Source organism: Natator depressus, chromosome 7, assembly GCF_965152275.1.
Source record: "Natator depressus isolate rNatDep1 chromosome 7, rNatDep2.hap1, whole genome shotgun sequence".
NCBI classification, from domain to species: Eukaryota; Metazoa; Chordata; order Testudines; family Cheloniidae; genus Natator; species Natator depressus.
Window position 1 is genome coordinate 42,298,034 of NC_134240.1, and position 12,637 is coordinate 42,310,670.

Below are 12,637 nucleotides of genomic sequence, written 5' to 3' on the forward strand. Positions count from 1 at the left end.
GCCCCTGGGTGGGACCCGGAGTTGAGGGTGGGCCCAGGCCCTCCCTCTCCACTACCCTTCTTTGGGTTACTAGTGGGACAGTAGATACCCTAGTTCAGGGGCAGAAAAGTGTGCCCTGAACCTTCCCCCCTCCCCGCCACAAGAAGAGGAAGCGCGGGACCCATCATAATTGTGCTCGCAATTTGCCACACGTGGTGTCAGGAGTGGGATCTCCATGCTGGGGACTTAAATCAGGGTTAGCCAAAACCATCCCGTCCCCAAGATGGACAACGTGGTCAAGGCTTTAATACAAGCCACTGCGGCCCAGCTGGAGGCTACCCGAATCCAAGCAACCACCCAACAGGAGGCAACTCAGGTGAAGAAGGAGACTAATCGGCTGTTGATGAATCAGGCTGCCCAGGACCGAGCTCTGCTATAGGAGCTGGCAAACCAGATGAAGGCCCTTATGGAGCGGAACCACAATTGCAATGGGACCCGGACTATACGGGCCAGCCACTGCCTACAGAAAATGACACAAGAGGATGATGTGGAGGCATATCTCCTGGCATTTGAGAGAACAGCCCTGCGGGAGGCCTGGACCCAAGATCAGTTGTCTAGTATCCTCGCCCCATTCCTGTGTAGAGAGGCCCAGAAGGTTGTCTACAATATGTCTGCAGAGACTGCGGAAGATTACCCCCAGCTGAAGGCAGAGATCTTGGCCAGATCCGGAGTAACTATGGCGTTGCGAGCCCAAAGGTTTCATGAATGGCAGTATACGGAGGACAAGACACCCCGATCGCAATTGTTTTACCTGATCCACCTGACCCAGAAATGGCTGCGCCCTGAGGCCCTCAGCTCTGAGAAAATGATGGAGCTCCTGGTACTGGACTGGTATATGAGGGGGCTGCCTCCAGGCTTGGGTTGGCCAGAATGACCCCTCTACCTACGAGGAGTTGGTCTGCCTCGTGGAAAGACAGCTGGCAGCCCGTGAACTGTTCCAGACCCCAGGGGGTGAGACACGGCAAACCAGGAAGCCAGCCCCAAACCCAAGGCCCCGGATTGTCGAGAACTACAGAAGAACCATAACTGGGAGGAAAGACACTGAGGAATGGCCCGAGGCCAAGAAGGGACCTGGGGGATTGGGAAGAGAGGGCTGGGGGGGGCCGACCAAATAGCCCCAGGCAGAGGGCGACAACCGGGATAAGGGGTCGGTGTTACGAGTGTGGGGAATTGGGGAATATAGCAGCCCAGTGCTCCAACAGGGAAGAGCCTATGCAGTGCAATCTGGGGGATCCTGGGGAACAATGTGGCCTATCGGCCTGGAAGGGGTCGCAGTGACCTCACATGGATATACAAGGTCAGTAAAAATGAATGGTATTGCAACCATAGCATTAGTAGATTCCGGGAGTGCTGGCACGCTGGTCTCGGGAAAGTTGGTGGGGCAAGACCAACTAACCCAGGCCAAAACCACAGGGGTAACGTGCATTCATGGCAACGTAAATTTCTACCCCACAATCCCAGTACAGATTGAGATCCAGGGAAACACTACCAGGATAACTGCAGGGGTGGTCCCTAGGCTCCCCTGCCTGGTCTTAATTGGTAGGGACTTCCCCAGGTTTGAGAACTTACTTCCCCCAGAAGAGCCGGGGAGGGTAGCAACCCCCAGGCTGAGACAGATGCACCTACAGATAGCCTCACCCCAATTTTTGCTGAATTTGCCCCAGAGCTATTTTCATCCCCCGGGAAACCCCGAAAGTCTAGGCAGGAAAAGAGGGCAGATAAAAGGGCTAGGGACCAGGATTCCAGCAGAGAACCAGAAAGTCTCCCTTGTTGGTAAGCGAACCCGTTGAGGAGGCCAGGAGACAATTCAGGCCAGTGAGGACTCAGAGGCAGTTCGTAGCCCAAGTAGGGACAACCCAAGGGGCGGAGTAGAAATAGGTCCCATGGAATTAGGTCAGATCGGTGCCGCACGTGAGAATTTCAGGCAGGACCAAGCCAATGACCCGCTATATGCGAATGTGAGGGAGGAGGTAGTGGAAGTAAATGGTGTACCCGTGGAAGGAAAGACCAAAGGCCCAAGGCCGTATTATGTGATCAAACGTGATCTGTTGTACCAAATAGTGCAAATACAAAGGGAAGAAGTAGAGCAGCTTTTAGTCCCACAGAAAAACACAAGGGCAGTGCTAGAGTTAGCTCAGTCATTTATTTGGGGAACATCTAGGAGTAGACAAGACACTGGATAGAGTCCTAAGAAGGTTTTACCGGCCAGGAATACGCACAGAGGTCCAACGATATTGTACCTCCTGCCCAGAATGCCAGTTGCATATCCCCCCACCTCACTTGCAGGCCCCATTGGTATCTTTGCCTATTATTGAAGTCCCTTTCAAAAGGATAGCCATGGACCTAGTGGGCCCACTGGAAAGATCAGCACGGGGCCACCAAAATGTATTAGTCATCCTTGACTACGCCACACAGTATCCAGAAGCCATTCCTTTAAGAAACCCCACATCCAAGGCAATAGCAAAAGAACTACTCCAGGTTTTTGCCAGAGTGGGCATCCCTAAGGAGATCCTGACTGACCAAGGAACCCCCTTCATGTCAAAATTAATGAAGGACTTATGTACCCTGTTCCGCATCCATGCCATACAGACCTCAGTCTACCATCCACAAACAGATGAACTGGTCAAGTAGTTTAAAGATCCGGAAGGTGGTAGCACAGGATGGAAAAGACTGGGATACCCTTCTACCATACCTAATGTTTGCAATATTGGAAGTCCCCCAGGCGTCCACTGGTTTCTCTCCCTTTGAGCTACTATACGGACGCCACCCACATGGAATATTAGATATCGCCAAGGAGGACTGGAATAACAACCCAACCCAGGAAAGAATGTCATTGAGCACGTGACACAGATGAGAGAGGGAATAGCTTGAGTAACCCCTATAGTACGAGAACATTTGGAAAAAGCACAAAAGACCCAGCGGACATATTACAACCACCAGGCAAAAGTACGGAAATTTCAGCCGGGAGAACAGGTGATGATGCTAGTGCCGACAGCAGAAAGCAAACTCCTAGCCAGCGGGCATGGGCTATATGAGATAGTGGAAGCCATTGGGGAAGTGGACTGTAAGGTCAGACAACCAGACCGCCGAAGACCAGAGCAGATCTACCACGTAAACTTACTGAAGCCCTGGCGTGACCGAGAGATGTGCCTGGTCATTCGGAGAGCTCCATCTCAGATGGACAACCCAAAGGGGCAGGTGAGGATATTCCCCGAGTTAGCCCCAGAACAACAAACAGAGATCATTGGTATGATCCAACAGAACCAAGATGTGTTCTGTACGCAGCTGGGCCGTATGACATTGGTCCAACATCATATCGTCATCAGGCCCGGAATAAGGGTGACAATAAGACCGTACCGGGTACCGGAAGTTAAAAGAGAGGAAATTAGGACAAAAGTGAAGATGATGTTGGAACTTGGGGTTATTGAAGAGTTCCGCAGCCAGTGGTCCAGCCCTATCGTCCTAGTCCCCAAGCCTGATGGCACCCTGAGGTTTTGCAACAACTTCCAGAAGTTGAATGAAGTATCCCAATTCGATGCTTATTCAATACCACGTGTCGACAAATTAGTTGATCAGTTAGGCAAGGCCCAATACCTAACCTCTCTAGACCTGACCAAAGGATATTGGCAAATTCCCCTGGCCAAGAACAGCAAGGAGAAGACTACTTTCTCTACACCTGATAGCCTGTTCCAATACACTGTCCTCCCTTTTGGACTCCATGGGGCCCCTGCAACATTCCAACAACTTATGGATAAATTGCTGCGACCCCATGCCACATATGCCGCTGCCTGTTTAGATGATATAGTCATCCATAGCCCTGACTGGGAAACCCACCTAGGGAAAGTAGAAGCGGTACTAGATGCCCTGTGGAAGGCCGGCCTCACGCCAACCCTCTCAAGTGCGTGATAGGACTAGCTGAGGCCAGATACCTCGGGTATGTAGTAGGGAGAGGCTTGGTAAAACCCCAGTGGAACAAAGTGGATGCAATACAAGACTGGCCTCGGCCAGTCCGTAAAAAGCAGGTTAGTACCCTGCTAACCCAAGAAATGCTCTATCGGAGATTCATCCCTCATTTCGCCACAAGAGCAGGGCCATTGACGGACCTGATAAAGGCTCGGGGCCCCGAGATAGTAAAGTGGTCTGATGCAGCAGAAGGCGCATTCACAGTTTTAAGGACAGCCCTTTGCTGCCATCCAGTACTCATAGTCCCAGACTTCAAGAAAAAATTCATCCTGCTAACAGATGTCTCGGAGGTAGGGCCAGGAGCCGTCCTTTCGCAGATGGTGGGGGGGGGGGGGGAGGAACACCCGATCCTGTACCTCAGCCGGAAGCTCCTCCCCAGGGAACAAAAGTACACTGTCGTTGAAAAGGAATGTCTGAGGATAAAATGGGCCATGGAAACTCCCCGCTACTACCTACTGGGGTGGTGATTTACCCTGGTGACAGACCACGCCCCACTCCAGTGGATGCACAGAAACAAGGAGAAGAATGCAAGAGTGACTAGATGGTTCCTATCTCTGCAACCCTTTCATTTCCGAATGCAGCATGGGGCTGGAAGCCAACACAGCAACACAGATGGCTTGTCACTAAAGCATTGGCTCTCATCCCAAGTAGCCCAACCCCCTGGTGTTGAGCAGGGGGGAGGATATGTGATACAGCATGGCCAGAAGGCAGCAGGAGAGTGATATAGGAGAGATATGTAAGCCCCAGGATGGGGAGAAGCCTTATTCCCTGTAGAGGGGAGAAAGGTTGCTATAGATTAATTAAAAGCACCTGAAGCCACTTAGAGCACCTGAAGCCAGTCACCTGATAAAAACCCCCTGCCAGGGAAAGGAGTCAGAGTAGAGTGGTTTGGAGTCGGAGCAGAGAGCAGTTTGAAGGAGTTGGAGCAGAGAGCAGTTTGGAGAAGTGCCGTGGCTGGCTAGAAGACCAAGACCCTAAGTTAAGAGACACCCGGCTTGTGCAGAGAGAGGGCAGGAAGCCCCACAAGCTGAAGAGCAGGAGAGGGAAGTAGCCCAGGGGAAGGAAGCACTAGTTCAAGTGGTTTGTCACTATCCCTAGGGCCCTTGGGCTGGGACCCGGAGTAGAGGGTGGGCCCGGGCCCTCCCTCTCCACTACCCTTCTCTGGGTTACTAGTGGGACAGTAGATACCCTAGTTCAGGGGCAGAAAAGTGTGCCCTGAACACCCCCCCCCCCCAAGAAGAGGAAGCGCGTGACCCATCATAATTGTGCTGGCAATTTGCCACAAATTGAAGATCTGAAAAGCATCAAAATCAGGTTTTGGAGGGTGGCGTTGCTTAAAATATAGCAGGATAAAGAAGTGATGTCGGTAATACCTCATTTCCTCCCTACATGCTGAAATAGATTTTTAAAGATGAGTCTCTGTAGACTTCCCCCAGAAAAATTAAGAATTTTCTGTGACCTCTCATGAGCCTTCCCTTCCCAGTCTAAATAATAGTAATCTATAAAGTGGAAGAGCAAGTCAGATGGCGGCACAGTGATATATACAGTAGCACCTCAGTTACGAACACCTCGAGAATGAAGGTTGTTCATAACTCTGAACAGAACATTATGGTTGTTCTTTGAAAAGTTTACAACTGAACATTGACTTGGTACAGCTTTGAAACTTTACTATGCAGAAGAAAAATGCTGCTTGTAACCATCTTAATTTAAATGAATCAAGCACAAAAAGTTTTCTTATCCTGTTGAATCATTTTTAAACTTTCCCTTCATTTTTTAATAGTTTATGTTTAACACAGTACTGTACTGTATTTGTTGCTTGCTTTTTTGTGTCTGCTGCTGCCTGCTTGCATACAGTAACTCCTCCCTTAATGTTGTAGTTATGTTCTTGAAAAATGCGACTTTAAGCGAAATGATGTTAAACAAATCCAGTTTCCCCATAAAAATTATTGTAAATGGGGGGGGGGATTGGATTCCAGGGAATTTTTTTCACCAGACAAAAGACATTATATACATATACAATATATGTTTTTTAAAAAATTTTAAACGAACAATATAATACTGTATTCAGCAATGATGATTGTGAAGCTTGGTTGAGGTGGTGGAGTCAGAGGGTGAAAGAGTGTGGATTGTCTGGCTGCTCCTCTTGCTGTTCTTTCCAAAGTGCCGGGGGGGAGGTGTGCTTTACCCCAGACTCTGACCCAGGCCTGACCCCACTCCACACCTTCTCCCAAGGCCCCACCCCCACCACGTCTCTCCTCCACCCCCTCCCACCGGGCATGCTGTATCCTTGCTCCTCCCCCCCCTCAGATCCTCCTGAACTCGGGGAAACAGCTGATTGCAGGCAGGAGGCACAGGGAGGGAGGGGGAAGTTGTTGATCCATGGGGCTGCCGGTGGGTGGGAGGCACTGTGGGGGATCTGACAGGGGGCTGCTGGCCCACCCTGGTTCCCAAGCCCCCACGGCCAAACAACGTTATAAGCAAACATTGCACAACTTTAAATGAGTATGTTCTCTAATAGATCCGCGATGTAACAATGAAATAACTTTAACTGGGATGACATTAAGTGAGGGGTTACTGTACTTCCAGTTCCAAATGGACCAGTTGAGTAGTCAGTTCCTAACTCTGGTGTTCCTAACTCTGAGATTCTAGTGTAAACGGTCCTCTAAACTTCAAAATGTGGTAAAGGATCAAATATCTGACTTCAGACCTAGTTTTTCACTCAGTGTTAGAAATATTGTGAGTCACGTTTTCAGCACTTTCTGGGAGCCGTAATTCACCAACATGAATGATTTATATATAAATATTTTATTAAGGAACCAATAAAAGGCTTTTATCTTGGTCAGGCAAATACTTCATATCTATTTTTTGTAAAAAAAACAACAACAAAAAAACAACCAAAAAAAAAAAAAACTTCCTCACCCATCTTTCCTAATAAACCAGTTTTACATCCCACTGAATATAGCTTGGACTCTAATCAGTGTTACCATAGGGCATGAAGTTCAGAAAGTGAGATGCTTGATGTCTTCTTCACAGAAACTTGAGTTAAGGGAAAAGTGTATTTTTTTGCTGACAAAACAGCTGACAGTAAATAGATACATTTAATGGCATATTTGGGTGGGCCTGTAAAATATTCCCTGACAGTTGCTTCTCACCCACCTTCTGCCTCCATCACACATACCCGATTCCAGTCCACAATCACCCTAGCCAAAGGATTTTGGGGGAAAGTTAGAAAATGATTCATTGTGCTGTACTCAGACTGAACTGAACTACTTCTATGCTGTCCGGAGGGCTCTCTTGTTTCCTTTCTGCCATCCCTCTGCGGAAATGGGAGCCACACTCTTTGGTCCTTTTTAAGCACTGGTTTACATCAGTTTGCATTTTCAGGGTTTTTCACCAGTGAAGATAGCGATTCTTTGCATTTCTAGTACTTTACGGGTCAGGAAGGCCCCGCAGTTGTGTGCTTCACAAGTCTCAAAGCTGTCTTAACAGATCAGTGTCATCTGTCATACTCCCGCATCGGTACAATATTAGAAATAACATACTTGACTATGTTCGACCCTATTTGTTCTGGTGGCACATTTATTTGGAAACATTTTAGTTACTAAAATTAAATAATAAAAGAATGAGACACAACTAAGTCCCTATATAATGTAACAGGTCTATATTTAAAGAATATTTTGTAAACTACAGATTTCAAGTACAGTTCCATAAAACATTTTTCTAGGGTGGGAAAGGAGTTCATTTCACCCCTACTCTTGCAGTGGGAGCCCCACTCAAGTTTGGTGGTTAATATTATGAATACTCTATAGTACGTTTTTTTTAAAAAAGGTAACTCAGAGGCCCACCTTTGTTGTCTCATGCTATCAGGACTTTGTGGCAGCCCTGGTTAATCCATCTTTTGTCTCCTTTGCCATTTTAATTATCAACAATTGCTTCTTTTTTGAAGTTTCCTTCAGTCCATTTGTCTTCCTGCATGGCATTCTTTCCATGGTCTTTTTTTGCCCTGCATTTTAGCTGTGTTCATGTTATTCAGTTTAAGAGAATATAGTTGTTTGGCACACATTACAAAACCACCATGGCTAGAATGGCATGAGTTGGTGATCTACTCCAGTGATTCTAAGATGTGCTACGCACTAGGAAAAAGTTTAATAGGAAAAAGTTTCATGCATACTCTCCCTTTCCTCTCCCCTCCCAAATTCGGTGTCTTATGTGACATCTCTCCTCTGATCTCATAATATCACTTAGTAACAACAGCAATTGCTTTAATTGAAAGTAATATATTTTCTAGCTTTTTAGTATGATTTATATGCATGATAATCTGATGATAAATATATACATATACTATATACAAAATTAATGCAGAACATATTAAAAACTGGCTTAGTGATGGATCTCAAAGCAATTGCGAATGGGGAATCATCCAGTGGGGGTATTTATAATGGGTCCCACAGGGATGTTGGCCTAATGCTATTCAATACTTTTACCAATCATTGGAAGAAAACATAATGCTTAACAAAAAATAATGGTCTTCTGAGTGATCTGGATCACGTGAAAAGCTAGGCTTACTTGAACCAACATGCGTTTTAATATAGCTCAATGCAAGGTCATCTATCTAAGAACCAAGAGTATATGTAAGCACCTTCATTTTCAGTTTAAACCAATTTTTACCAAAAAATTCTCAGGTTTTACAAGAAGTGGTTTTTTTTTCCTGATTTTCACCCTACTTTTTGTATCATTATGATAATACATTAGTCTGCGTGTAAATGCAAAGCTGCCTGTTGAAGTAAGGCTATGTATTAGTCTAGAAGCTACACACAATAAACAAATAGGCACGCATGTTCTGAAGTGTGCGCGCATCTGAATGTACTGATGAATCTCACTCCCACCACATACACATTTCAAGATGTTAGCAGATGACTGTTTAAAGATTTGACACTAAAATGGGAAGAAACACAACAAAGTATTAAAAGGTTTTTAAAAAAAAACAAAAAACAAACCAGGAGAGAAGGTGAAGTTGAGTGTGTGCGCTGCAAATGGTGTGGCCCAATTGTTAAATGTAAATATTTATAGGCTAATAGTTCTAAGTCTACAACAGTAAACTGTTTAATCCCCAAATAAATTTTTTTATTTGAATAGAGATACATTGTTTTCTTAAACTCAGAGGTGGCATTGTGTTTTGAGTTCTGTTTTAGTTCCTCATTGATGAATGGAATTCAAAGCATTAATCTACTGAATACTTCCCCCCCCCCCTTTTCTGTCCACCAAAATCAACCCGTTATTTACCCAGAAAAATTAATAGGTTTTTACACTGAATTTCACCTGTTTTAGTTGTTGTGGTAATAAACCCTGATAAATTGTCGGGAAAAATAAAATGAAATAAATGAAAATGAAGGGCCCTAAATATAGGTCACCCTTACTAGATCTGGGACTGTATTTTGGAAAGCAGTGACTCAAAGGACCAAGATAGCAAATGCTTGGATGTATAAGGGGGAGCCTATCAATAAGAAGTGGAGAGGTGGTATTCCACTGTATATGGCATTAGTGAGAACATCCCTGGAATATTATGTCCAGTTCTAGTGTAAACGCTTTAAAAAGGATGTTGGCAAATTTAGAAAGAGTTCAGAAGAGAGCTATGAGAATGATCTGAGGTCTGGAAAACCTGTTTTACTGTGAGGTTGAGAAGTTAAATTTGTTTAGCTAACAAGGAAGGTTCTGAGGTGACTTCCTCAGCTCATAAGACTTACATAGGCAGTAATGTCTAATCATAGATGGCTCTTTAGTCTACAAGACAAAGGCATAACAAGATGTAATGGCTGGAAGATAAAGCTAGACAGATTCAGCCTAGAAATAAGGTGAGGTTTCTTTAGTGAGGCTAATAACCATCAGACCACTTGATGAAATTCCAAGGCCAGTATTATGCAGGAGGTCAAAATTAGATGATCATAATGGTCCCTTCTAGCCTTAATATATGAATCCATGAATGATTTTGCAGCTAGGAACAAGGGAATCAGCACTATGTAACTAAGCTCTTCATGCAGATATACCATTACCACTAGCATATGTACAGATGGGGAACCTTTGATGTAGTCTGTGACACCTGAGAGAAGTTCATGGGCCCCATGGGTTCTAGTCCATATCCTGAGTTGACTCAGGAACCTGGAAGCATTTTGTTTCCTCTTCACATGCAGTTAATAGCAGGTGACTGGGAGGGTGAGGACTGTGATCAAGTTATTTTAATTTATGTGCTCTCAGCGACCAGGTGTCTAGCTTCCTTGTGCATTCTTATACTTGTTTTCCCTGGACTAATAAATCTGTTAATCTCTCTGCCTATGCATTCCCATCCACTTTTTCTCATTCCCCTATAGTTGGGATGATAGCCAGCTAGTGATGCTAGGCTGATTGGCAATTGGAGATGGCTGGATTTTTATAGGAAGACCTGGAAGCATTGCCTATAATTCAGATTGTCGGACACTTCCTATTATAAGACACTCTCTGTTTTCAGTGCTTATAACTTTGCTAAACTTTAACTGTTCTGGCTGAAATTTTTCCTGCTAGGTATCTGCTTCTGGCTGAAATTTGTTGGAAAGTTTTTAAGCTAAGAGTTCATCAGTTCCCAAGAATGAGATTTGGAGAAAAATTGTGGTTTTGCCCATGTAAAAAAAGAAACACCAATTAACCCCTCCCCCCAGTTCTAGCCATCTTTTTCTTTGAGAAGCTCTATTGCTCCCATGTTTTTTGCATGTGTAATTTGTGTATGGCCATGAAATTGAGCACATAATTGTTTTATGTACCCACATGATCGTGGTCCCTTATTCTGTCTGTGCAAGCCCTCTTCCCTCCTCCTGTTATACTTATTGCATCTTGTTGTTAATCAGTGTTGTCGTCTTAGGACAGAGAGAGTCTTTCTGTATTTGTAAAGCAACTGGTACAATGGGGCACTGTCCCACTGGGGCCACTATGTGCTATTGCAATACAAACAATAATGAGATGTATCCTTGGTCAGGCAACTCCGTTTTATGCTTGCAGGACATAACATTCTCTTCTCTAAATTCAATGCTTGAAAGTTTAACAGATTTTCAGCGTTGTTACCCAGGGTGTCTCATCCGTTTGAATCTCGTCAGTGGCCAAGTACAAACAAACCATACATTTTGTCTACAAAATTTAATTTTGTTGCAGATTTTTTTCTTTACCAGAAGAGGGCACTCACCTCTCTCTCTCTCCAAGGGATCCTCTGGTGAATGGGCAAACTTTTATTGCAGTTATATGGGACTTTGGCACTACAGTACTTTCATAGGTGGCTACTTCTGTCGGTATTCATTTCTAATTCCATGTGATTATCTCTGTAACACAGTGAGACGAGACCCCCACTTACTGTCATGGAAATAGAGTTGCTTTGTTGCTTTGCCTCCTTCAGGTTTTGTACAGATGTTGCCAGCTGCAGTAGAGAAGGGAGCTTGTGGCTTTCTTCTCTAGATTTAGAGTGTAAAATATTGTCCTCTTTAAATCTTTATTTTTAAATAGCCTAGGTTTTAGGTGATTTTTTTTTTTTTAAGGGTTCTGAATGGCAAATAGACAAGGAATCCAAAGGTGAAGAGCAAGAGCTTAAGAAGCTGAGCGCTTAATAGGCATCTATAAACTTATGCCTTGGTTTTCTTTTGGTGTTCCTGACACTTCTATGTATAATAAACTTGTGCTTAAATGGATGATTGATAAAAATCTAATAATCCAAGTAATTACAGACCAGCCAGTAACAAGAAGGTTGGTAGTCAATAACACACACCAATCAATCAATCAATAACTTGTGTCTGACGTGTGGAAAAGTATTTCTAGCAGTTAATCCAAGAGAAATGGGCCTTTGGACCAGCCATGTATATGCACCAGTTACTCAGAGTCAGCTGTGGAAAGGAGCATGAATGCTAGATTTTTGAATTAAAATTGGGAACAGGGATGTAGAATAAAAGGTAGCTCAGATGTATCCTGTAGTGGTAAGGTAGTTAAGGTCTTCCTACCTTGTCAGAACTACTTCAGCCACTGGAAGGGAAGCATCCTGTACTGCATTCTCATTTTGAGAAAAGGATAGAAGTTTCTGTGTGGAAGACTGTGCAGCCAGACTTCTTTTTATCTCGGAAAGAAGTTAATGATGGTGCTAATGGGGTGAATAAGATGAGGCTCCTCAGTGCTCTTAATGTTCTACAGATTGCGTATGTCAGTCTTAGGCTTTATGTGGACATTACTGGAATGCAATGGTAAAACCATTCCAAACCTCTAAGATATCAGAAGTAATAATGGGGTGCAGTGACTGGGGTGAAGGACAGAAACAAACAGAGAGCAAGTGCAGTTGAAGGCAAGCAAAACATGAAAAGAGTAAAATTTGGAACAAATGTGACAGAGCAGAAGCCATCTGTTTAGCGAAAGAACAGGACAGTGTGCTGACCAGGACTCAGAGGGAGCAGCCTCAGAAAATTCGTTAAAGCCTGGAATTTGCTGTGCAGCTGAGTCCAATCTTGTGAGACAAAGAAGCATCAGTCCCTGGAGGGGGAGGTGGTGGTATTTCAGTATGAAGCATTCATTTACACTTTCCACAAGAGGGTTCTTGAGCCAACAAGGTTAGAGAAAATAGGATGGATAGGTGCCA

At 44.7% G+C, this 12,637-nt stretch overlaps 1 protein-coding gene across 2 annotated transcripts in view; it reads left to right on the forward strand.

Annotated features, from left to right (window-relative positions):
• SFMBT1 (Scm like with four mbt domains 1) overlaps positions 1–12,637 on the forward strand; it is a 144,833-nt gene that overhangs the window by 94,128 nt on the left and 38,068 nt on the right. The gene's annotated exons all lie outside the window — the stretch shown is intronic.